The sequence below is a fragment of the Myotis daubentonii genome, chromosome 17, assembly GCF_963259705.1.
Source record: "Myotis daubentonii chromosome 17, mMyoDau2.1, whole genome shotgun sequence".
Classification (NCBI taxonomy): domain Eukaryota; kingdom Metazoa; phylum Chordata; class Mammalia; order Chiroptera; family Vespertilionidae; genus Myotis; species Myotis daubentonii.
In genome coordinates, this window is record NC_081856.1 from 19,173,436 (window position 1) to 19,197,384 (window position 23,949).

At 43.0% G+C, this 23,949-nt stretch overlaps 1 protein-coding gene across 7 annotated transcripts in view; it reads right to left on the minus strand.

The window, feature by feature from the left end:
- Positions 1-23,949, minus strand: part of SGK3 (serum/glucocorticoid regulated kinase family member 3) — a 109,834-nt gene that overhangs the window by 50,541 nt on the left and 35,344 nt on the right. The window contains exon 2 of one of the 7 annotated variants that reach the window (XM_059672993.1): positions 4,059-4,157. The exons of 4 other annotated variants lie outside the window; for them this stretch is intronic. The gene's annotated coding sequence lies outside the window, so the exon portion shown is untranslated. Of the gene's footprint in view, positions 1-3,774; positions 4,025-4,058; positions 4,158-9,610; positions 9,709-23,949 lie in introns of those variants that run through there. 2 more of the 7 variants (XM_059672992.1, XM_059672994.1) reach the window with 2 other exon arrangements.

Consider the following 23,949-nt stretch of genomic DNA (forward strand, 5'->3'; position numbering starts at 1 on the left):
AGAGCCCAACAGAACTCAGAAAGAAGTTCAGCGCCTACTCTGAAAGGAGATGCCTTTATACTAAAACCAGAGGCCCAGTGCACGAAATTCGTGCACAGGTAGGATCCCTAGTGGTTGCTGGCTGCCAGCCAGGGGACCTCCCTTCCCCTGACTGCCTGCCGCCCCCACCACTACTGTGGCCAGGGAAGGGGGCAAGATGAGGGCCCTCCCTTCCCCTGGTCGAACTCCTGTTCAAACTCCAGGTCGAGGGGACAATTTGCATATTAGGCTTTTATTATATAGGAAGTTTGCAGAATCTTAACAATTTTTACCAGCAGGAGTCCGAGGAAGCACATATGGAAGAACTTTCAAAGGATGTTAGACCCGAGAATGTTAGACTAAATATAAGATCACTGTGACCCTCTGCAGGGCCACAATGGATCCCATCAATCTCTCTCCAGACCTCCCTTCCTCCAGAGAGACCTGCATCCATTCACAAGGGTGACCATCCACTGGGAAACGGGAAATTCCTAATCCTTCCAAGAGTTACTGGGCACTAGCTCTGAACTGATGCTAATCCCTGGAGACCCAAAACATAGTCCGCTAGTCAGAACACCCATCTTATTCCAGAAAAACGTAGAAAGATAAAATCACCCATCCACGCCAGGATCCAGCTAACAGGCAGCAGAGCTAGGATTCAAGTCCAAATCTGTCTGACTCCAAAACCTATTTGGACTTGTTTGCTACACCACATGCCTCTCCTTCAGTGAAGTTTCTCTTTCCTTCAAGCTAAATCAAACTGGCAACCTCACAATATTCAATACTTAGTGGCTAAGCTTATTATAAGCCAAGACTGTGCTTTGTGCGCCTTAATCCGGCTGCTGCTCACAACAGCTCTACCTACTGAGAGGAAACCGAGTTGAAACAGAAGCATAAAAAGATGAAGCTGCCTGCTCCAGGTGGTGGAGTCAGAATTTGAACCCAGGTGATCAGCTTTTAGGATCTTTACCCATTGTGCCACACTGCCTCTGAAGAGTCCCCTGAGAAGCAATGAAGCAGGTTCATAAACTTGTTTTTAAGTGGTTACAACTGACATTATGAAAAAGCAACCCTGTTATTACTGTAAATTTAGTGTATGATTATTCTATAAAACGGAAGCAATTTAAATTATACAAAATTATCTTATGGCCACAAAGCCAAATAAAACAGAATGAGAAGAGGGCTGATGTAAGAACCCCCACAGCTAAGAAAAAATAGAACAAAAAGTTACGTCGCTCATGTGGGATTAAAAGTTGGAGCTTTTGTGGGGGTTCAGAGGGAGGTTAGGCTTTTCAAAGGAGAATCACAAAAAGAATCTGCTGGGGAGTCACAAGATGATCTTGCAGGCTGGCTCCCAGGGGCAGCTGGCTTGCCTAGGAGCAGGTCCCATGACTCTAAGGAGACCAAGTTGAGATACTAACCCAGAATGGAGGAACTAACTTTAACATCCAGCTAGTGAATCAACTCAGACAAGCTCCAAAAGACAAAAAGAAGCGGGTCCGATGGGAAGAGAACTTTCAAAGGCCAGCCAGACCTTAGGAGGGCAGCGATTTGCAAGGGTCATATAATAGCTGGTAAGTACTACATTTACAGTAGTTCTCACCAGGGGGACATCTGGCAATGTCTGGAGACATTTTAGGGTGTCACAACTTGGAGGATTGCTATTGGCTACATGCCATGGAGGATGCTACACATCCTACGATGCGCACAGGACAGCCCCTACAACAGAAAATTATCTGGCCCAAAACGTCAACGGTGTTACAGTCAAGAAACTAACATTTATTGAACACTAATGCCAGGCGATTTTCACGCTTTTTCATCTCACAGCACACATAAACTAATTACTAAAATTCTGTGGCACACCAAAAAAAATGTATTTTTTGCCATTTTGACCTCAAAAAAAAAAAAAATAGGTATCACTTTGATTCATTCACACCGGACAGCTATTGTTGTGTTGGCTGTTGTCATTTTTAATGTCGCCCATGACTGTGCTTGTGATGGGACCAACATTCAGAGCCCATTCTGAACCAAGCTCTTGGTTAGATGTCGATGTGTGATGTTTCAAGAGGACGATGGGCCATTTCTGACCTAGAGCTGCACAAGCCTGACCCCTCGTGCTGGCAGAACTGGGTCGCTGCGTTCCTTCTGCGTGGTTTGCTGTCTGTAACCCTATTCCCAATGGACACGCAGTGCTCCCTTCTCCTCACTCTGCACCTCCAAAGGTGATTTACGTAGAAGAAGGGGATGCATGCGGCGATATCTTAAGAAATCGAGGGACAGTGTGCGCAAGGCAGGCTCTCGGGTCAGAGCTCTATTCAGGTCACAGGGCTGCCACCAAAGCTGTGTGACCATGTGTTAGTACTTCTCATCACCTAGGTTTCTTCATCTGCAAAACCAGGATAACGATACGTCATGAGTTGTTGTAAAGAGTAAGCGATGTGTTAGATGTTAGTTCTCAGAACAGCGATTTTCAACCGGTGTGCCGCGAGAATTTTTAACACAGGCGATACCTGACTAGTTAGTCAGGGGCACTGGCCTCTTCCCCCTCTGCTCCTCTGGCGATTCACACTAACGCATAAAGGAAAATGAAGAGCAAGCCTGTCCCAAAGGGAAGGAATTAGGCTTGGAAGAGTTACAAGTTTTCTTCAGCAGGGGAACAGGACTAGTGCTGGGTGTTGGGGGTACAAGAACCCCAAAGGGGAGAGCTGACAGGGCCCCTCGAGGAAGAGACAAACGAAAACCATGTACAAACCCTGGGCATGTCAAGGGGACTGGCATGGGAACAGGTTTGGGAACGGGGAACTGACCCAGAGAATAACGAGAGGAACTGGGGTGGGGATAGGACCAGAATTATTCCTGAGGGGAGAACAGGACAAGTGGATGGGTTTCATTTTAAATTACATTAAAAGTACTTTCCCCAGGAGATTCTGACCCCAAACTACTGGTTGTTTTATTAAAAGGCTACTCTAATAGTAAACAATCTATATCTGTTTATTTCCGCCTCTCAGAATACTAGCTCCAAGCACATCCAAAATGTTTCAATAGAAACAAAGCACATCTTTGTCATATTGTAAATTAAGTTAATTGCAGAACAGATTTAAAAATCTAACAGGCTCTGCCAGTGGAAGATGCATAGTAACCTTCTCCGCGCTCCCCCTCCCCCACCCCCCCACACACATCACATGATGAATCAGTTATAACCTTTCCTGTTTTTCTTACTGATATATCCTTCCTCTAATTCCCACCCCACTCCCGTTTGATTTTTCCCTCATTCTGTCACCACAAAGCAATCCTAGTTTTTCCTAGATTTATTCATCTCTAATTTGAGATACCTTTTATTTATCCTGATTCTTCTAAAAAAAAAAAATATATATATATATATATATTTTATTGATTTCAGAGAGGAAGGGAGAGGGAGAGAGAGATAGAAACATCAATGATGAAAGAGAATCATTGATTGGTTGCCTCCCGCACGTCCCTGACTGGGGATCGGGCCCACAACCCGGGCATGTGCCCTTAACCGGAATCGAACCCAGGACCTTTCAGTCCCCAGGCCGATGCTCTATCCACTGAGCCAAAGCAGCCACGGCTATCCTGATTCTTGATAACGTGATATAAAAGTTAAAAATAAAATATGTGCAAAATATTGAGATACAATGTAGGTGAATAGTCTGCACCCAGCAATCCATAAGTGTGTCCAAGAACTTGAACAAAAGTCTGTTGGTTCCATGAGACTGGCTCCACTTTATTACATACATTTAAGGAAGGGCAGAGTGAGGAGGTAGCAGTAAACGCTGACAGGCCTTTGTTTTCCAACATGAGAATCGAATCGAAACTGCCAGGATAAGAAGGAAGGGCTTAACTTTACTCCAAATGAAAACACATCCCTCTTCTGATTCCAGAACTGACAGGGTAGGGCTGGTAAGTGCAGCTGCAATGCTCTGCTCTGCCCTTGACCTCCCAAGGTCATCCTCCTGGGTTCCTGATCACCACAATGCCTGCCCTCTTCCCTGGGCAGTCCCTTTTTCACTGGGACTCACACTCCCAGTGCATCTTCCAGGCAGAACACAGAAGACGCTCAAGGATGATTCCCGGAGGACTGTGACCATTGGTAGGACGACAGGTGGATGGGTGATCAGCTGAGGCAAGAGGAAACAAAGGGGGAATTCACACCGTTGCAGAGGTAAAATCCGACAGGCCCCAGGAAGCCTAGGGCACAGCTGGTTCTGACAGAAGGTTCGGAGAGTTCAGATTAAGCAGGCACCAAAAACAAAAACAAATCACCAGCACGTTATAGAGTCTCTTGGGAGACCCTCCAACCTGGCATCTCTTCTTCCATTCTTTTTTTTTTTTTAAATATATTTTATTGATTTTTTACAGAGAGGAAGGGAGAGAGATAGAGTTAGAAACATCGATGGGAGAGAAACATCGATCAGCTGCCTCCTGCACCCTCCACTGGGGATGTGCCCGCAACCAAGGTACATGCCCTTGACCAGAATCGAACCTGGGACCTTTCAGTCCGCAGGCCGACGCTCTATCCACTGAGCCAAACCAGTTAGGGCTCTTCTTCCATTCTAACCTTCTTCCAATCCAACCTTCTTCCAATCCAACCTTCCCACAGTAGCGCTGCCTTTTCATCACTGTAAGTCTGATCGTTTCACGCCTTTGCTTAAACTCTTTCCATGGCTTTCCACTGTTCTTAGAATAAAATCAAAACTCTGAATGGATGCTAACAAACCACAAGCACCTACATGGCCTAACTTCTTCCTCCTTCTCCAGCTGCATTCCACCAGGGCCTCTGGCTCCTCTAGCCACCAAGTCCTGTCAGAGCAGCCCCTTCCCAGTTCCCATAGACTCTGAGCCCTGTCCCATCTCCAGGCTCTTGTACCTGTGTCCCCTCTGCCTTAAATGATTTTCCTTCAGCTCTTCCCACTGAGGACTTTGTTCAAATGTCACTTCCTCCAACAAGCCTTCATGACCACACTAACTAAAGTGCTCCTTCTCCAAATTCATCTTCTGTCATCATCCTGGGTTTTTTCCATTTCAGCATTTGTAACCATCTAGGATTGCATACTGCTTCCCTGTGGAGAACCTCCCTGACTAGAGTGTAGAAAAGGTGACTTATTCATTGCCCTGCACTTAGTAGGCCCCAATACACATTTTTTTAATGTTTCATTCAACAAACAGGTGGAGAGAGACACTTGGAAATTCCAATTTGACAAAGTATGCAACTAAGTAAATTCTGGTGCATCACTCCTTCATCGATCTCCTGAATCATCAATTTCTCCCTCTTTACTAGGTCAATTCCATTATTACGTATATTAATATGCTATAGTATTTTAATGAAATTCTCCCTAAAAATATCGATTTATTTAACAGCTACTTATACCATGCTTATCATGTGCTAGGTGTATGTAATTAGTTTGTGCTTCAACTTTTATTATTTGCATGAATGATCCTATCTGATAACACCCTTAACCAAAGGCTTTTTCAAAACAAAGAAAACTCAGGGTAAACACAGATGCTTATACAGTGCGAAACTTTACGCCAAAGCAAATATTTGCTTTCCAGATTCTTCTGACAGTGAAACTTTACTGGTTAGCACATTAGAAAAAAAATTCCCAAAGGAGAAAAATTATTACCAATTACATATTTAAATTATAGTAGAATTTTACCTTAAACTTCTAACATTTTGAAAATTAAAAGCTTTATGTATGTTTTTCCTACCAAATCTTTCCTATCAATACAAACTGCAGCTTCATCCCAAGAACAGTAAAATAAACTTAGACTAGAAAGTACTCAAAATCAAGTACAAAGTAAGTGAGTGAGGCTAATGTGGGCCCTCAAATGGGAAAACCCCAGCAGAGGTTTGGGAAACAATTAGGAAAAAGAAAAGAAAATTAAACTGCTGAAATGTCTACATATGTTCTAGAAACAAGTTTTAATCTATAAGGGGAAAAATCACAAGTAAAATAAAAACATTCATCACTCAATTGGAATATGCACAGGGATATGTTCGTAATGAAAAATGAAGCAGAGTACATTAAGCCAAACGCTGGTATCAAACTTAAAATGGGAAGCTTCGACAGTAGCCCAACTCCAGTATTTTATGTCTATCACCTTTCTCTAAAGGACCAAAAGCTTCTGGCAAATGTCTTCTGCATATACCCAGGAAAATAAGTGAAAAGGTATGAATATTTTATTATGTTAAACAATGAAGGGAAAGAAGGTAAACTACTTCCACCGCCCAGAAAGAACATTCAGTCCTACCCAGCTCAGAACACAAAGCCGGAAGACAGGATTCTTTGTGTCGAGATGCAGAAACTAAATAAAGTTTAGGAATGACACCCCACAGGAAAATCCGAAGTTGCAAACGTTGCTCCATGAAGTCTGTCTTGTCCTGATGGCTTCCTGAGTGCGTTTACGGTGTCTATTTTCTAACTTCTGCCTGTCCATCTACATGGGTGTTGAGTATACTGCTTTCCCTACACCTACTCGCTTCTGTGAACCCCGATCTCAATATCTGTATTTGCATCTTTTTATTGAGTACTGAATTTCCCTGCCTTCTTCCTTAACTATCCATTTTATAGAAATGATTACAGAAGCTCTATGACTTAAAGGACTATCAAATAGAACTTTAAGTTCATTTGTATTTAAAATCAGTTAAGTGGGGTGGAGATGTGTCTTATTTTTCCTTAAAAAAGTAACTGGAATTTGTGGTACATGCTTTTTGTCCTTATCTGTAGCAAAAATAAAAGACAAATGCCCAAGGAATTGCAATTCAAACTAGAAAAAGCTGTGAAAAGTCACTAGAATTGAGAGGAAGGAAAAGCCACTTCCAACTGAACTTATCTAGGTATTTGGAATGGTGGCTACATGTGAGGGAGGTTTGAAAGGCTGGCAATTTGTCTGAATCCCTGCCCACTTGAGGGAAACGACCTGCTCATTAATAAAAACAGAAAGGGGAACGTGGATTTGAGACCATGTTGTAAAGAACTCCGAATGACAGGTTTTTCATTCTGAAAAGGTGAGGATGTGAAGACATTTGAAAAGGGAATTCAAAGTAAGGAGCTGCAGGAGTAGAGAATGGGAGAAATGGAGGAGAAATAGGCCTAGCATCAATATGACCCGCAGATTTCTTAAAAAAAAATCACAAAAAGGAAAAATAAGTCAGAAGCTATTTCATGTGGAGGGCAAGGTAGAAAGAGGGATTAACATTGCCTCCAGGTTTTTATTTCTGGATAACCACGAGAAATAACTAGACATGGGGGAAGGAGAAAACAGGGCAAACGACAGGGAATTGGCTTAAGTAATTTCCAGCCCTAGCTGGAAATGTCTGCATCAGATCCATGCATGTGATACCTTCCGGTGGCAGACACTGTTTCTAGGCACTTAGCACAAGGCAGTCAACACAACTGGTAATCAATCGCCTCCGCCCTCATGGAATTTATCCTCTAGTGGCAGACAATAGATAATAAACAAGTAAATCAATAGATAAATATATATTACAGAAGGAGTGGGGTTGCATGGAATTTTAAATAGGAGGCTCTAACTGAGATAGTAACATCTAAACAAACACCTAGAGGTGAGGGAGTGAACTATGCAAGGAACTGGGAAAGAGTCAGCAACTAACACAGCAGTATCTCCATGTAATTTCATTCCATGATGCTTTTTTGAAGTTGGCAGCAACTTCAATGTCCCACTTCCTGACTCTATCCTACCCAATCAAGAAAACTTCACCAATAACACAGTGATAACAAACTGCCTACTAGGTCAATTTGTTTATACTGGCTGTTAAAATTCCCTACATAAAAGAAAGGACTGCATTTTAAAGCAACAAAACCAAAGCTCTATTAGAACATGTTTGTACAAAGTTTAAGAAGACAATCATCTTGCTCTCAAAGCAATCATTGATGTAGCAACTTTGAGACTTGCGATTTAAATCAAAGATGCTGAAGAATGATTATGAATCATGCAATTAAGCTACCACGCAGGATGCTGCTGAGAGGGGAAAAAAACATTCCCAGCACCACAAAGATGTCAAAAATAAAAATAGTAGTCTCATCAAAACCAGAAGTAAAATCGTACTTTTCGTTTTAAATTTGTTGCTCAGCAGAGCTGACTTCTAGTCTAAGCTCTGCCATTTATTGGTTCCGGGTCATTGGGCCTCATCCTTATCAGTCAAGGGCAGCTGGTGAGATTTTTCAGAATCCCTGAGATTCTATGTGGCAAGTTAAGATTCCTACGATGTTTAGTTCATTTGGGCATTTGGCTATTCTGGTTTACCTCATTTTACAATAATAGTACAAATAAGCACCCACCCAAAATAGCACAACTTATAAGTTCTATATAAAGTAGTATGAACTTTTGCCCTAGCCGGTTTGGCTCAGTGGATAGAGCACTGGCCTGCGGAGAAAAGGTTCCGGGTTCGATTCCGTTCAAAGGCACATTACAGGCGCCTGCAGGACGCAACCAATCAATGCAATATTTCTGTCTTTCCCTCTCTCTCTCTCTCTCAAAAAAAAAAAAAAAATCAATGCAAAAATATCCTCGGGTGAGGATTAAAAAAACAGTAAAATAATATGGACTTTTCTTTTAGACAAACCTACCAGAGCTTGGTGCTTAAAATGAGGCTACACTCACTCTGAAAGTGCTGCCTTTTTTCACCCCTCTTTTTTTAGAACAACCTACAAGACTCAGATTCCTGAACCATAGAAATTGATTTGGAACAAGGTGGAGGAGCACATCATTAGTATGAGACAATAGTCATGAGTACTTTTCTGGTGGAACTCAGTCTTTGAAAGCTGTTCCAAACGAATCCCCGAGCAGCATTTATAGCAACATTTCTGCGGAAAATGGTGGTGACAACTTTGAAGATTGATGCCCACGTGAATGCATAATAAAGAAAATAGCCAATGTTATTTTGCACTATTGCAGGCACTAAGTATTAATTCACTTAACCTCCGTAACAGTCCTATAAGGGTGAAATTATTATTATCCCCATTTCACATAGGCGGAAACAACGGCATAGAGGATTTAGGCAAATTGCCCAGAGTTTCCACAATTAATCAGTAGATTCAAACCTAGGCACTCTAGCTTCAAAACCTGCTCGCTTAATCTCTGCCAGACACTGCCTATGTAAATCCTGGTGTCCTTGCTTAAATAAGAGTTCATTATTGGCCTCACTCTTTCTGCAAACTGAACAACACTGAGTCAAAATAAAGACGCACTGCAAGTTCATTCATTACAGAGTATCTCCTACAGTCCGGAACCACAAACTAGAAATATATTTTAAATATAAAATGTCTACAGTCCCCGAGGTCTCTCCAGATTTGGGGAGAGGGTGTGCGGGGCAAGTGTTTCCTATCCCGGAGCTAATGCCTCGAACAAGTGCTGCAAAGCTACAGCCCGAGCCGGTGTAACCCTCCCTCCCACGGGGGATTCCAGCCGGGGGCCGCCCTCCCGCCCGCGCTCCGCGCTCCGCGGCGCTGAAGTGGCACCGGGTGGGCCGGCCCCGCCACACCTGCACCGTGCGCGCCCGCGGAGCCCCTCCAACGGCCCGCGAGCCACGGGGACCTCTCCCCACGCTTACCTCTCGGACCCGCACCCGGCGCGTGGCCAGCGGGAAGTGCCGCCACAGCTGCGCCACCCCGCCCCGGGCTCCTGCCCCCGCCCCCAGCGCACCCGCCGGTGCGCCCCACCCAGAACCCCGCCCCCTGGGAAGGGCCCGCCGGCGGTGCAAGCCCCGCCCCACCAATCATTGGCGCCATTTCGCCGCGGGCCCCGCCCAAAGCCAGGGGCGGGGCTTCTGCGCACTCAGCTCCGCCCCTAGCACCCTAGAGGCCAGGAGCCCGACAGGAGCTGAGGTCCAGGTGTGCAAGGAAGGTCCTAAATAAATAAGGTGGGAAGGCCCGTGGGAGCGTGATCCCGAGGGAGAAAGGGCAGGACACTGACCCAGCAAAGCGGGAAAAGCCGAGAGCCATGGTGGCAAGATGAGGAGAGAGGCTAGCGAAGGGAAAATGAAGGCACTCCCCCTAGGTTCCAGCTAAGGGGTAGGACTGGTTTCGACATCTTCACAAAACAGAGTTCAGGTATTCAAGGCGCTGGCTAGGCTCATTCTCCGGGGGCGATGAGTCACACGCGAATTCAGGAGACCCATTCCACCCAGGCCAAGTTTGGCATTCATGCCCATTCGTGTACTAAAAGATTTGCGACTGCATGTATGGATAAGGGGGGGGGGGGGGGGGGGGGGAATCAGACCACTCAGAAGGAATTGTTTTAACCATCAATGTATTTGATTTTGGAAGGTGAAAAACTATTTCAGGAATCAAGTCAATGCTAATTTAATTGCTGTGGGGAAACACAAAGGGTCACTTTGCTATCAGGCAGGGTGAATACACAATAACCTTCGCTACGAAAACTTCAGATAACTGTGCCAGCCTGCCTATCTGTGTGACCTTAGGGGAAGTCATAATATCTGAAGCCCTCAATTTCCTTATCTGTAGAATGAAGAGATTAGGCCAGGTGACCTCAAGAACTCTAAATGCCCTTCCACATTCCATTTCATTCTGCCAGGCTCAAAGGACTATACGGAAACTAGTGTCCAGTTAGGAGCCCCCACACAGAGAAATCGGGAATTTTTTTAAAAAGCATCAGTGATCTCTGGCATCACTTCATTCAGGTTCTCCTTTCTGACTTTTCTATTTTTAACAACATCACTTTCTCCTGAGCGCAACACTCTTGTTCTTGGCTCTTCTTCCCTCTCAATCCTCACATTTAGTCACCAGGTCCTTGGTGACTCTTCAATGACCCTTCTCATTTTTTTTAAAATATATTTTATTGATTTTTTTTTTTTTTTTTACAGAGAGGAAGGGAGAGGGATAGAGAGTTAGAAACATCGATGGGAGAGAAACATCGATCAGCTGCCTCCTGCACACTCCCTACTGGGGATGTGCCCGCAACCAAGGTACCTGCCTTTGACCGGAATCAAACCTGGGACCCTTGAATCAGCAGGCTGACGCTCTATCCACTAAGCCAAACTGGCCAGGGCGATGCTTCTCATTTTCATTGCCATCTAGGTACCAACACAAAGAACTCAGGATCTTGGATTTGACCCTCACCTACTTTTTCCACCTGATCTCCAACTTTCTCTGTGCACACAACTGGGCGACAGACGGTCTCCTCACTGTACAGTAACCACAACATACAGCCAACTTCCCCACCACTGAACATTTACACCCAGGGCTTCCCAGCTCAGAAGACCTCTTCTCAGTCCTCGCGACCTGTCCAGACTACAATAGCTCAGCTCGGGGACCTCTATGCAATACAATATTATATTACTTAGCAGTGATGGCGAACCTTTTGAGCTTGGCGTGTCAGCATTTTGAAAAACCCTAACTTAACTCTGGTGCCGTGTCACATATAGAAATTTTTTGATCTTTGCAACCATGTAAAACAAAGACTTATATTTTTGATATTTATTTTATATATTTAAATGCCATTTAACAAAGAAAAATCAACCAAAAAAATGAGTTCGCGTGTCACCTCTGACACGCGTGTCATAGGTTCGCCATCACTCACTTAGGGTCTATACCACTCAATGGGCACTTAACAGGATGACCTTGTTTTGCATTCTGTTATTTATAATATTTATCTCCAAAACTAAACTGTAAGCTATTTGCTGGATGTCCCAGGCCCCAGCCAATCAGGAAAGAAAAAGCTACTTTCATAATCTCAAAAAAGCCTAAAAGAAATTATAGGCCAGTGTTGCTCAGTGGTTGAGTGTCAACCCGTGCACCCAGAGGTCACTGGTTCAATTCCCGGTCAGGGCATATGCCCAGGTTGCAGGCTTGATCCCCAGCAGGAGGCGTACAGGAGGTAGCCAATCGAGGTTGATGTTTCATCAATTTTTCTGTCCCTTTCTCTCTAAAATCAATAAAAACATCTTAAAAAAAAAAAAAAGTCTGTTGGTGACCTGGTGACCACTGTGAGCCTGCTATTTAAACAACAACAACAATTAATCATCTACAATTAGGCTACCTCTGTTTTTGTCTAACACCAATTACTTCATGCTAACCAAAGCTTTGATGTGACTCATTCAAAAAAGGGAAAAACAAATTAGGATGAAATAAGACTTGTTGTTTGGAAGGCTAAATATTTGACATTCATGGAGATGCCTAAAAATAAAAAGTAATCTACCCACTCCTTATCACCCATTGCCCTAACAAGTGATAAACTCATAGTAAGCACTTAAAAATATATTCAGCCCTGGCCAGGTGGCTCAGTTGGTTGGAATGTCAGCCCATACACCAAAGGGCTGTGGGTTCCATTCCCAGTCAGGGCACAAGCCTGAGTTGGTTTTATTCCTGGTTGGGTGGCATGCAGGAGTCAGTTTTCTCACACCAATGTTTCTCTCTCTCTTCCTCTTCCCCCCTCCCTCCTTCCCTCCCCCTCTCCTTCCCTTCCTCTCTCTAAGCATGTCCTTGGGTGAGGATTTTTTAAAAAATCTAATTGGCTTTATTGAATAATTCATGAATCCCATCTAGGAAATGGAAAGGTATTCTGAGGACTTGTACAAAGAGGCCAGCCAGATATATACAGTATATATATATGTGTGTGTGTGTATATATATATATATATATGTGTGTGTGTGTGTATATATGTATATATATACATATATACACACACACACACACATACATATATATTCATGAGTGATTATTTTCAGCTTTTTAAAAACTCTCTCCCTTGCTATAATTAAAATACTGATCTTTCTTTTTCATGAAAATAAGATTGTAGGAGCTTCCCTTCTAATTTCAAATAAATTCTTAAGAATAAGATAAACAAGAATCACAAAGCACTTAGAATTGAACTAGAAAAGTTTTTAGTGGGAGCATTTTCTCAATCTGTTGAGATTTTGCTTCCCAGCAACTGTCATCAGTTTGGTTAAAATAAACTCGTAAAAAATTCTTACAGGTTTGGACAATTCTTTTTTGTCGTCGTTAATCCTCACCCAAGAATATTTTGCCATTGACTCTTTTTTTTTAGAGAGAGTGGAAGGGAGGGGGAGAGACAGAGAGAGAGAAACATCGATTGGTGGCCTCCTGTACCTGCAACTGAGGTACCAGAATCGAACCTGAGACCCCTTAGTCTGTGGGCCCACGCTCTACCCATTGAGCCAAACCTACTAGGGCTGCACATTTCTCATGTTGACATTTACTTGGTGTGCGGCAGGATTCCAAGGAAGCCCACCCAGGCCCACCTTGCAGACCCGGATTGTGCTTGGTACCAGCATGGACCCATTGTGCCCCACTGGCTCCTTGTTTTGCATCCCATGGACTTGGGTGAGTTTCCCTTTGGAATTTCAGACTCCCCTGCTTTGAGGTAAGAGGCCTGATTTTATTTGTGCTGTTTTTAAAATCTGTGAGGTGGAACTAAAGATTAAGAGAATCAGATTAATAATGAACAGCACTTGAGTGCTTCTATTGGGAAGTAGATGAGCCATAGTCAATGGGAACTAATCTGTCAGTCAGACTGTAAAAACTGAAAAGGTGTACGGTGTACCCTCAAACTATTACTGGAAAGGAGACCTGGCCTTGAATGGGTCTGCCTAGGGCCAGCCGGTAGTGTGTCGGTTCTTAACTTCATGCAGGAAAAATTTCACAACACAAGTCCAGGTGAGTTTTAGAGGACATTTATTCAAGCTGGGGACAGACAAACAAGGAAGGGCTGGGGAAATGAGCCTCGGTGGGGCTGCTTTGGCTCACCAGGAAGTCGGAAAAGGGGGCCTTGGGATGGTTCAGGGGGTTTATCTGGGACAAACTGCTGCTGTCCCTTACTGCCCTGGTTGCAAGTCTCATGGGGTTCCTTAGAGTTTAGGAGATGCATGCCTGGGGGTGGGGGTGGGGGGGAAGAAAGCAGTGGGGGAGGAGCGGGCGTGTTCCTGGGAGGGAGAGTGCACATTAGACCTTCGTTTTATTTTATTTTATCTTATTTATTTTTAATAATTCTTTATTGTTGAAATATTTTTTTTAAATATATTTCATTGATTTTTTTACAGAGAAGAAGGGAGAGGGAAGGGAGAGAGATAGAGAGTTAGAAACATCGATCAGCTGCCTCCTGCACACTCCCCACTGGGGATGTGCCCGCAACCAAGGTACATGCCCTTGGCCGGAATCGAACCCAGGACCCTTCAGTCCGAAGGCCAACACTCTATCCACTGAGCCAAACCGGTTAGGGCATTGTTGAAAGTATTTTAAAAACACACACACACAAACAAACAAAACAAGAAAGTATTACATCTCCCTTTTTCCTCCATTGACCCGCCGCCCTGAGCCCAGGCCATTTTGAGGGATTTTTTTCAAAGGCTAGGCGTTTAGGGGAGGATCTCAATAGAATATTCATCAGCTTTATGCTCACGTACCAACATGAGATTTCTTCCCTCAACTTCATCTGTCCTTGGCTGTGGTTGGCAAATGACACTAATTGGATTTCTGCTACCTGTCTACCTGAGTAGGTGATTTAAGCTATTTACCCTCTGGTTCGGGAAGAGAAGTGCAAACCATTTACCCTTAAGTATCCCTGGTTTAGGGAAGATAGGATTTACTAGGTGGCTGCAAACTGCTGTTTAATTATCTATCTCAGTTTCCCTATTCCGCTTGTCCTGGATTACTGGCCTGTCTCAAAACCATAAGAAAATGTTAAAGTAGATACAAAATACAGAGAAGTGAGGCAGACAGCAAAACCTAGATCATGATAGCTCACAGGTTGGAAATGACCCAGAGTGCTTTTCTTAATGAAGGCCCATAGGACCCGAGTGTCTCACGTGTACCTGCTTCTCCCTTTTGAGAAAAATTCAACCTTGACTTCCATCCAAGGTTATGGTCTTGCCTCATCCCCAATAGTCCATTGTTCAGCAAGACAAACGCTGACACTAAGACTTCCTAGGAATGAGCCTTCCTAGCACTGGGGGACCACATTATCCACCAAAAGGTTGGTCATCAATGTACCATTTGGATTGATTTATGACCAAAAGAGGAAAGTGTGGATGAAAAAGGGGCCAAATACTAAACCCGACAAGCTCATGGGGGGCCTACATGGTGGCCTTACACACTCAGAGACCTCAAGTAACCACATAGGGCGGTCTGAAATGAAAACTTTCAAACTAAAAGCAGCTCATGGTGGATAGTCATGCCCTAGGCTGGTATTTTTCCCTAACAAAGGTCAGTCTTTTTCTTTTTTAATATATTTGTATTGATTTCAGAGAGGAAGGGAGAGGGACAGAGAGATAGAAACATCAACGATGAGAGAGAATCATTGATTGGTTGCCTCCTGCCCACTGGGGATTGAACCGGCAACCCGGACATGTGCCCTTGACCAGAATTGAACCCAGGTCCCTTCAGTCTGCAAGCCAACACTCTATCCACTGAGCCAAACGAGCTAAGGCACAAAGGTCAGTCTTTAATTGAGCCCGTCTGTTGCCTTTTTTTGCATCTAGGATAACATGCCTTTGGAATATCAAAGTAATTTCCCTTTCTCCAGACTCCTCAAAGTACCACCACTGCACCAGAGCAGAGACCACAAATCACCTCATTGTTAGTATATTTCATGTGTCAATTATTAACTATTAACTATCCTATACCCACCTATGTAAAAGAAGTATGTGTCTGTTTTATTTTTTATCCAATCTCAGAGATTTCCCAGCTCTGCTTTCTCCTGCCTCCCTAATTTATCACCCACAGATGTCATGTAACTCCTTTACGGCTCCTCCTTTGACTGTAATGTATAAAATAAGGTGCAAAACTGCCATTTTCTGGAGCATTTTCTCAATCAGTTGAGCTTTTGCTTCCTGGCAATTGTTGTCAGTTTGGTGCAAATATAAGGTAAACTCATAAGAATTAAAAAAAAAAAAAAAAGGTTTTCAGGGTTCTAGAAATAAACTCTCAAAACACAGTAAACTGCCTATGTTATGGGGCCTATACGCTATTAAAATCTTTAGGGAGTCAATTTTCCTTAGCTGCAAATTTACTCAGATGACACACGTGGAAGCAGAACCAAGTTTGCAGAATAACTACCAACTAAGAGTGAACATTGATTTGCAATCTATCAATGGGCCCTTGTGTTTTGAAAATGTCGCTGGCATGTTTAAGAAAGGCCCAGAGATCTGAAGTCTGGCCCAAACAACCTATAAATCACTATCCACAGTAAACCTTTATAATATTCTGGAGAGTTAATAAGTATTAACTAAGCAGACTAAACAAGTCACACTTCATTTTACAGAGTGGTTGTACCAGAATTTCTTGGTTATAGACTCTTAGAACCTTTCTCTTGCTCTCCTAAAAAATGTGAGGTAACTATTAAGAGTAGAGCCTTGGGGGAACTTCTGAATCCATGCAAGACAGAGTAACAAGGACCGTATTTACTTTCCCATCTAAACCAATGACAACAACAAAAATAAGTTGGACTAAATATAGAAAACAACAGTTTTCAGGATACTAGATATCAAATAGTGAAGGAAAGTGATTCCTCAGAGATGGGAAATGAACAAGGTATATCCTGGCTTATATATTCTTCAGAGAACTTATAGGCCATGGCATAGGAGAGCCCGTAGGAGAGCCCAGCAGACTCCCTGGGTGGAGGAGATAGAGCTATGAGTCCAGGAGAACAAGATGGCTAGAGTTAACAAGACAGAGTAGACGAGACAAGATAACAGCACAGAAAATCCCAGCGCATCCTCCTTGAGATTCAACCGCACTGGTCAACACATGCATGTGAGGAAACTATCCAAGGTCAAAGAAAAAGACGAACCATTTGAATGCAGTGGGAGGAACAGAGGGCCAGGAATACTGGCTGTTCACACCAGGCCAACTAGAAAGCCTCCCAATTCAGTGAGGTAGTCAGGGTGGTCTTACCTTAGTAATGAGAGTAATTAGCTCTAAACTAATTCTACTTAGATGCTAATCAAAAAAATACAAGTAAGTTCCCAAAAGGATCAAACTGTTTTAAAGTACTGTATCTAAAATTAAAATTCAAGCATATTTATAAGAATACAAAAATATTCGGCATCCAATGACATAAAATTCACAAAATCTGCTATTCAATCAAATATTATAAGGCAGGCAAAGAAGCAGAACAAGATGACCCTCAATGAAAAATAAAATCAATCACTGGAACTAACTCAACTGACATAAATCTTAGAAGACAAGGACATTGAAACAGTTATAATAGTAATATGCTAAAAAATTAAGTAGAGACAAGGAAAGTATAAGGATTTTTTAAATCCAACTTCTAGAGATGGAAATAACAATTTCGCCCTAACCAGTTTGGCTCAGTGGATAGAGCGTTGGCCTGCAGACTGAAAGGTCCCAGGTTCAATTCCGGTCAAGGGCATGTACCTTGGTTGCGGGCGCATCCCCAGTAGGAGTGTGCAGGAGGCAGCTGATCGATGTTCTAACTTTCTATCCCTCTCCCTTCCTCTCTGTAAAAAATTAATAAAATATATTAAAAAAGAAAAGAAAATAACAATCTCTTCTGTGAAATATCCACTAGATGGGAAGAGTAGACATTGTAGAAGAAAAGATTAGGGAACTTGAAGACACACAATAGAAACTTTTAAAAATGAACTATAGCCCTAGCTGGTTTGGCTCAGGAAATAGAGCACTGGCCTGTGGACTGAAGGGTCCTGGGTTCGATTCTGGTCAAGGGCACATTCCTAGGTTGTGGGCTCAATCCCCAGCAGGGGTCATGCAGGAGGCAGCCGATCATTCTCTCTCATCATTGATGTTTCTATCTCTCTCTCCCTCTTCCTTCCTCTCTGAAATCAACAAAAATATATTTTTAAAAAAAGAACTATAGAGAGGGAAAAATTTAAAAATGTGTTATGGGAGAACTTCACGCAACCTGATATACTTGTAATTGGAGTCTCTGAAGGAGAGGCTGGCTAAAGGGAGAGTTGGGGAAAGATATCAGAAAACATACTTGAAAAAATACGACTGATCTTTTTCAAAATTTGATGAGTATTATGTACTGTTAAATCTGACAATCTCAATAAACCTAACCACCTGGACAAAAGGAAAACTCCACCAAGACATTTCATGATGAAATTACTAAAAAACAATCATAAAGCAAAAATCTTAATAGCAGCCAGAGGAAAAAAGTCATGCTATGTATAGAGGAACAAAGGTAATATGACAGCAGATTTCTTGTCAGAAATAGTATAAGAAAAAGACAGTAGAGCAACATCTTGGAAGTACAGAACCAAAAAACTTAAATCTGGAATTCTATATCCAGCAAAAATATCACTCAAAATTGAAGGCAATATAAATTTTTTTTCAGATGTACCAAAGCTGAAAGAATTCACAACCAGCAGACTCATGCTACAAGAAATATTAAAGGGCCCCGGCCAGAGTGGCTAGGTTCATTGGGCATTGCCTGTGCACCAAAAGGTTGCTGGTTCGATTCCCAGTTAGGGCACAAGTCTGGGTTGCAGACTCGATCTCGGTAGGGGCCGTGCAAGAGGTAGCGATTAATAATTCTCTCTCATCATTGATGTTTCTCTCTCTCTCTCTCTTCCTCTATGAAATCAATAAAAATATTTTAAAAAATTATATAGCATGTAATAGGTATTCAATGAACACAAAGGATAGAATTAAGATTGAAAGCAAGGTGGCTTCTCCCTGACTGGTTTGGATCAGTGGATAGAGCATTGGACTGTGAACTGGAGGGTCCCAGGTTTGATTCCAGTCAAGGACATATGCCTGGGTTGTGGGCTGTATCCCCAGTGGGGGCCGTGCAGGAGGCAGCCGATCAATGATTCTCTCTCATCATTGATGTTTCTATCTCTCCCTCTCCCTTCCTCTCTGAAATCAATAAAAATATATTTTTTAAAAAAGAAAAGAAAGCAAGGTGGCTTCAAGTGGCTGGGACTAAATCAAAATTTTAAAATAAATTAATAAACTCAGATTTTTAAAAAAGGGAACTATAATAAAGAAACACAGTAAAAGTTTAAATACAGTAATGGAACTGTACACTTATTGAAATATAAAGGAACCTGAAAATTTCATAAAGAAAGACTTTTTTAAATGTATTTTTTATTGTTGATAATATGACAGCTATCTCCTGCTTTCCCCCTCCCCCCTCCTTCCAGCCCCTACCCATCCCCCCAGGTCTCCCCTACCCTACTGCCCATGTCCATGGGCTACGTATATAAGTATATAAGTTCTTTTAATCTCTTCTCATCCCCTCAACCCCACTTTGAGGTATGTATGTCAGTCTGTTCCATGCTTCCCTGCTTTGGGTTGTAAAGAAAGACTTCTGAAAATATAATTTTATTTTTTTTGTTGATTTTTTACAGAGAGGAAGGGAGAGGGATAGAGAGTTAGAAACATCGATCAGCTGCCTCCCTCACACTCCCTACTGGGGATGTGCCCGCAGCCAAGGTACATGCCCTTGACCAGAATAGAACCTGGGACCCTTGAGTCCACAGGCTGACACTCTATCCACTGAGCCAAACCGGTTAGGGCAAAAACATAATTTTAATGTGATTTTCTATATCTCAAATTCTAATACAATTATTTTATTTCTCATCTAAAGATATGCTTATTGATTTTAGAGAGAGGGAAGAGAGAGAGAGGAAGACAGAGAAACATTGATGTGAGAGAGAACATTCTTCAGCCCCCCTCTGTACACACCTCAACTGGGGATTGAACCCACAACCTTGGTATGTGTCCTGATGGGAAATCGAACCCGCAACCTTTTGATATATGGGACGAGCCATACCATCCAGGGCCCAATATAATTCTTATATAAAAAAGTATTTATATATCTTTTGCTTAAATGTATGCTGGTTTACACAAATATTAATGTTTTAGTGAAGGGACCTAACTCTATCACAATTAGAAACCTATGACATAATTACATTCAAGCCTTCCATAGCAGTGGGCCAGAAAAAATAAAATTTGATAAACAATTAGAGGTTGTTCATCTTAGGAAATAAAACCTTTAACTTTGACAATCCATTGAATTATTTTCTCAACTCTCAAAAGTCAGTTCTTTTCTATTAATCTTGTATGCAGAAAATCATCTTAATGATGTGCTGAGTGCTTTTGTTTGACACTGGAATTTGGAATAGGCCTTTGGGTTAAATTTGTCTAAAATGATTTATATTATATGGCCAGTAACTTCTAATCCAGGGGTGGGCAAACTTTTTGACTCGAGGGCCACAATGGGTTCTTAACTGGACCGGAGGGCCGGAACAAAAGCATGGATGGAGTATTTGTGTGAACTAATATAAATTCAAAGTAAACATCATTACATAAAAGGGTACGGTCTTTTTTTTTTTTTTTAGTTTTATTCATTTCAAACGGGCCAGATCCGGCCGGCCGTAGTTTGCCCACGGCTGCTAATCCATGATGAATTACCCACGTTTCTTTTAAAAATGCTGTCTAAGTCAGATTCCATTAGTGGAGACAGAGATTACAAGGATATTTTTATTTATTCTTTTGAAGAGAGGGTAATTATTTTCTATAATATTTTCATAATTCAATAGGCTATATCATAAATAGGTGAAGTTTTAGTTTGTCTCTTTTTCCAGTTTGGGCTCCAGAGCTTAGCACTATAAGCTTCATTCATATTAATTTATGTTCTAAGATTTTATTGTAGGTTCATCTTTTACCTAATTAAAACATCCTCGAGCTCTCTGTTTGTAATTTTTCTCTATTCATACCAAATTTGTATCACAATAACTTCTATTTTTTAATAATAGAATAATAGAAACATAAAAAGATGATGCAACTTTCAAAATCATTTACAGAGAATGGGGGGGAGGGAATATAAAAATGTATATTCTTGATTCTAAATCCTTGATGTGATATTATGACTTATGAAGTACTAATTATTGGTTTAGCTAATGTCTCCATTAATGGAAGACTACCTTTTATTTGGGAAAGAGTATAATAAAAATTTAATTCAGTAATTATTGATTACCTAACATGTTCATTGCTCTCTACTGACCCTATGCACAGTATAGTAAGTGTATAAAATGAAAAAATCAGCCCAGTTGGTGTGGCTCAGTGGTTGAGCATCAACCTATGAACCAGGAGGTCACGGATCCATTCCTGGTCAGGCACATGTCTGGGTTGCAGGCTCGATCCCCAGTGGGGGACGTGCAGGCGGCAGCTGATCAATGATTCTCTCTCATCGTTGATGTTTCTCTCTCTCCCTCTCTCCTCCTCTCTGAAATAAAAAATCATTTAATCCTACAATCTATTGTTGACAAAACAAGAAATAAAGGTTACTAAGTATAGAAATTATAGTGACCAAAAGAGTAAAATGGTGACCCTACTACAGTGAGGGGAGGAAGATAATGCTATGTGAGTTCAAGCATTGTAACTGTATGTACAAAGATAATGTACAGACCTAGCTGGTTTGGCTCAATGGATAGAGCATTGGACTGCGGACTGAAGGGTCCCAGGTTTAATTCCGGTCGAGGGCACATGCCTGGGTTGCAGGCTCAATTCCCAGTTGGGGGAAGCCAATCAATGATTCTCTCTCATCATTGATGTTTCTATCTCTCTCTCCCTCTCCCTTCCTCTCTCAAGTCAATAAAAATATATATTTTTAAAAAAGATAATGTACAAAGTTGACAAAAATCAAGAAATAAAGTTGTAAGTTTATTATTACAGATTATTACAGATATGGAGGAATATATAATCTACACTAATAAAAAAGAAAAATGGTAATTGGCGTAAGACGATACCCTTTTCATTGGCTAATCAGGGCTATATGCAAATTAACTGCCAACTATGATTGGCAGTTAACTGCCAACTATGATTGGCAGTTAACTGCCAACTAAGATTGGCAGTTAACTGCCAACAAGATGGCGGTTAATTTGCATATGTAGGCACAATGCAGGGAGGCGAAAGGGAAAGCAGGAAGAAGCCCCCTGCCACTGACAGTGATCAGAAACCCAGGGGGGAGCTAAGAGCTGGGGGGCAGGGCAAAGGCGGCCCTGGGGCCGCCTTTGCCCTGCCCCCCAGCCATGATTGGAGAATCAGGTGCCTTTGCTGCCCTGGCCAGTGATAGCAGGAAGTAGGGGTGGAGCCAGCCATGGGAGCTGGACACAGTCGAAGCTGGCAGTCCCGGGAGCTAGGGGTCCCTTGCCTGGGCCTAAAGCGGAGCCCACGATCGCGGGGCCGCTGCAGCTGCGGGTCCCCGCTGCCCGGGCCGGACTCCTAGGCCAGAGGTGTTAGGCCTGGGCAGGGGCGGAGCCTGCAACCGCGGGGAGCTGGGGGTCCCCTGCCCAGGCCTGACACCTCTGCCAGAGGCCTCAGGCCTGGTCAAGGGGCCGATCCGGTGATTGGTGATTGGAGGGTGATGAGGGTCAACTCCTCTGGCCGAGGCATCAGGCCTGGGCGGGGGGCTGAGCCAGGGATTGGGGGGATATGATGGTCCCCTTGCCCAGGCCTGAAGCCTGGGTCAGAGGCGTCAGGCTTGGGCGGGGGGTGGAGCAAGCGATCAGAGGGAGATGGGGGTCCCCTGCCCAGGCATGATTCCTGGGCCAGAGGCCTCAGGCCTGGGCGGGGGCCAGAGCCAGTGATCGGGGGGAGATGGGGGTCCCCTGTCCAAGCCTGACACCTCCGGCGGAGGCGTCAGGCCTGGGCAAGGGGCCGATCAGGCGATCGGAGGGTGATGGGGGTCTACGCCTCTGGCCGAGGCATCAGGCCTGGGCAAGGGGCAGAGCCAGCAATCGGAGGGGTCTGGGGGTCCCCTGCCCAGGCCTGATGCCTGGGCCAGAGGCATCAGGCCTGGGCTGGGGGCAGAACCAGTGATGGGGGGAAATGAGGGTCCCCTGCCCAGGCCTGACGCCTCTGTCAGAGGCGTCAGGCCTGGGCAAGGGGCTGATCCTGCGATTGGAGGGTGATGGGGGTCAACGCCTGAGGGCTCCCAGTATGCGAGAGGGGGCAGGCTGGGCTGAGGGACACTCCCCCCCCACACACACCCAGTGCACGAATTTCGTGCACCGGGCCCCTAGTAAGAAATAAAAGCAGAAAAGATTAAAAGTAACTCCTCAAAATTTAACTAAACTGATTAGAGGAATTATTTCAAGTGACTTCAAAGCAAAGTATATTTCTGTGGGATACACCCTAAGGACGAAAAGAACTGTAAAAAAATCTTAAACTCTATTCAAGTGATCATATGGTTGTTAATCGTATTATTATTCTGAGACCTGTTTGTGTTTTGGGATAAAAATAAATAAAAAGAGTAATTATTTGTGTCTTTAAGAACCAATAATTCTGATATTGGAGAAAGAAAATACAGATGAGATTACATTAAAAACAAAACAAAACAAAAAACTTACTGTACTGAATTTCAGTTGGAAGTAACATTATGAATATATTTTTTACTTTATCTTTCAAGTACAGTGTATACATATATGTGTATTATCTAATTATGGCACAGAAAGTACCTAAAATCAATGACCATCCCAGTGAATATAAGCACAGCCAGCACGTAGATAGTGGTCTCTAAATATGTCCCACTAAAATGAACCGGGGTCCTTGTAGAATTGGCTGACTGCAAAGCTGGGACAGGAAATGCATAAGATGAGCCTGCAATGTCTTAATTTCCTTACTTTCTGATATGATATTAATAACTAGAGTCATGTCAAAGGCTTCAGAGGCCATCTTAAAGAGTTAAACAAAGATGGGAAACTTGAGCATAAAAAATAATGACTATTGCCCTAGCCGGTTTGGCTCAGTGGATAGAGCGTCGGCCTACGGACTGAAGGGTCCCAGGTTCAATTCCAGTCAAGGGCATGTACCTTGGTTGTAGGCACATCCCCAGTAGGGAGTGTGCAGGAGGCAGCTGAATCGATGTTTCTCTCTCATCGATGTTTCTAACTCTCTATCCCTCTCCCTTCCTCTCTGTAAAAAA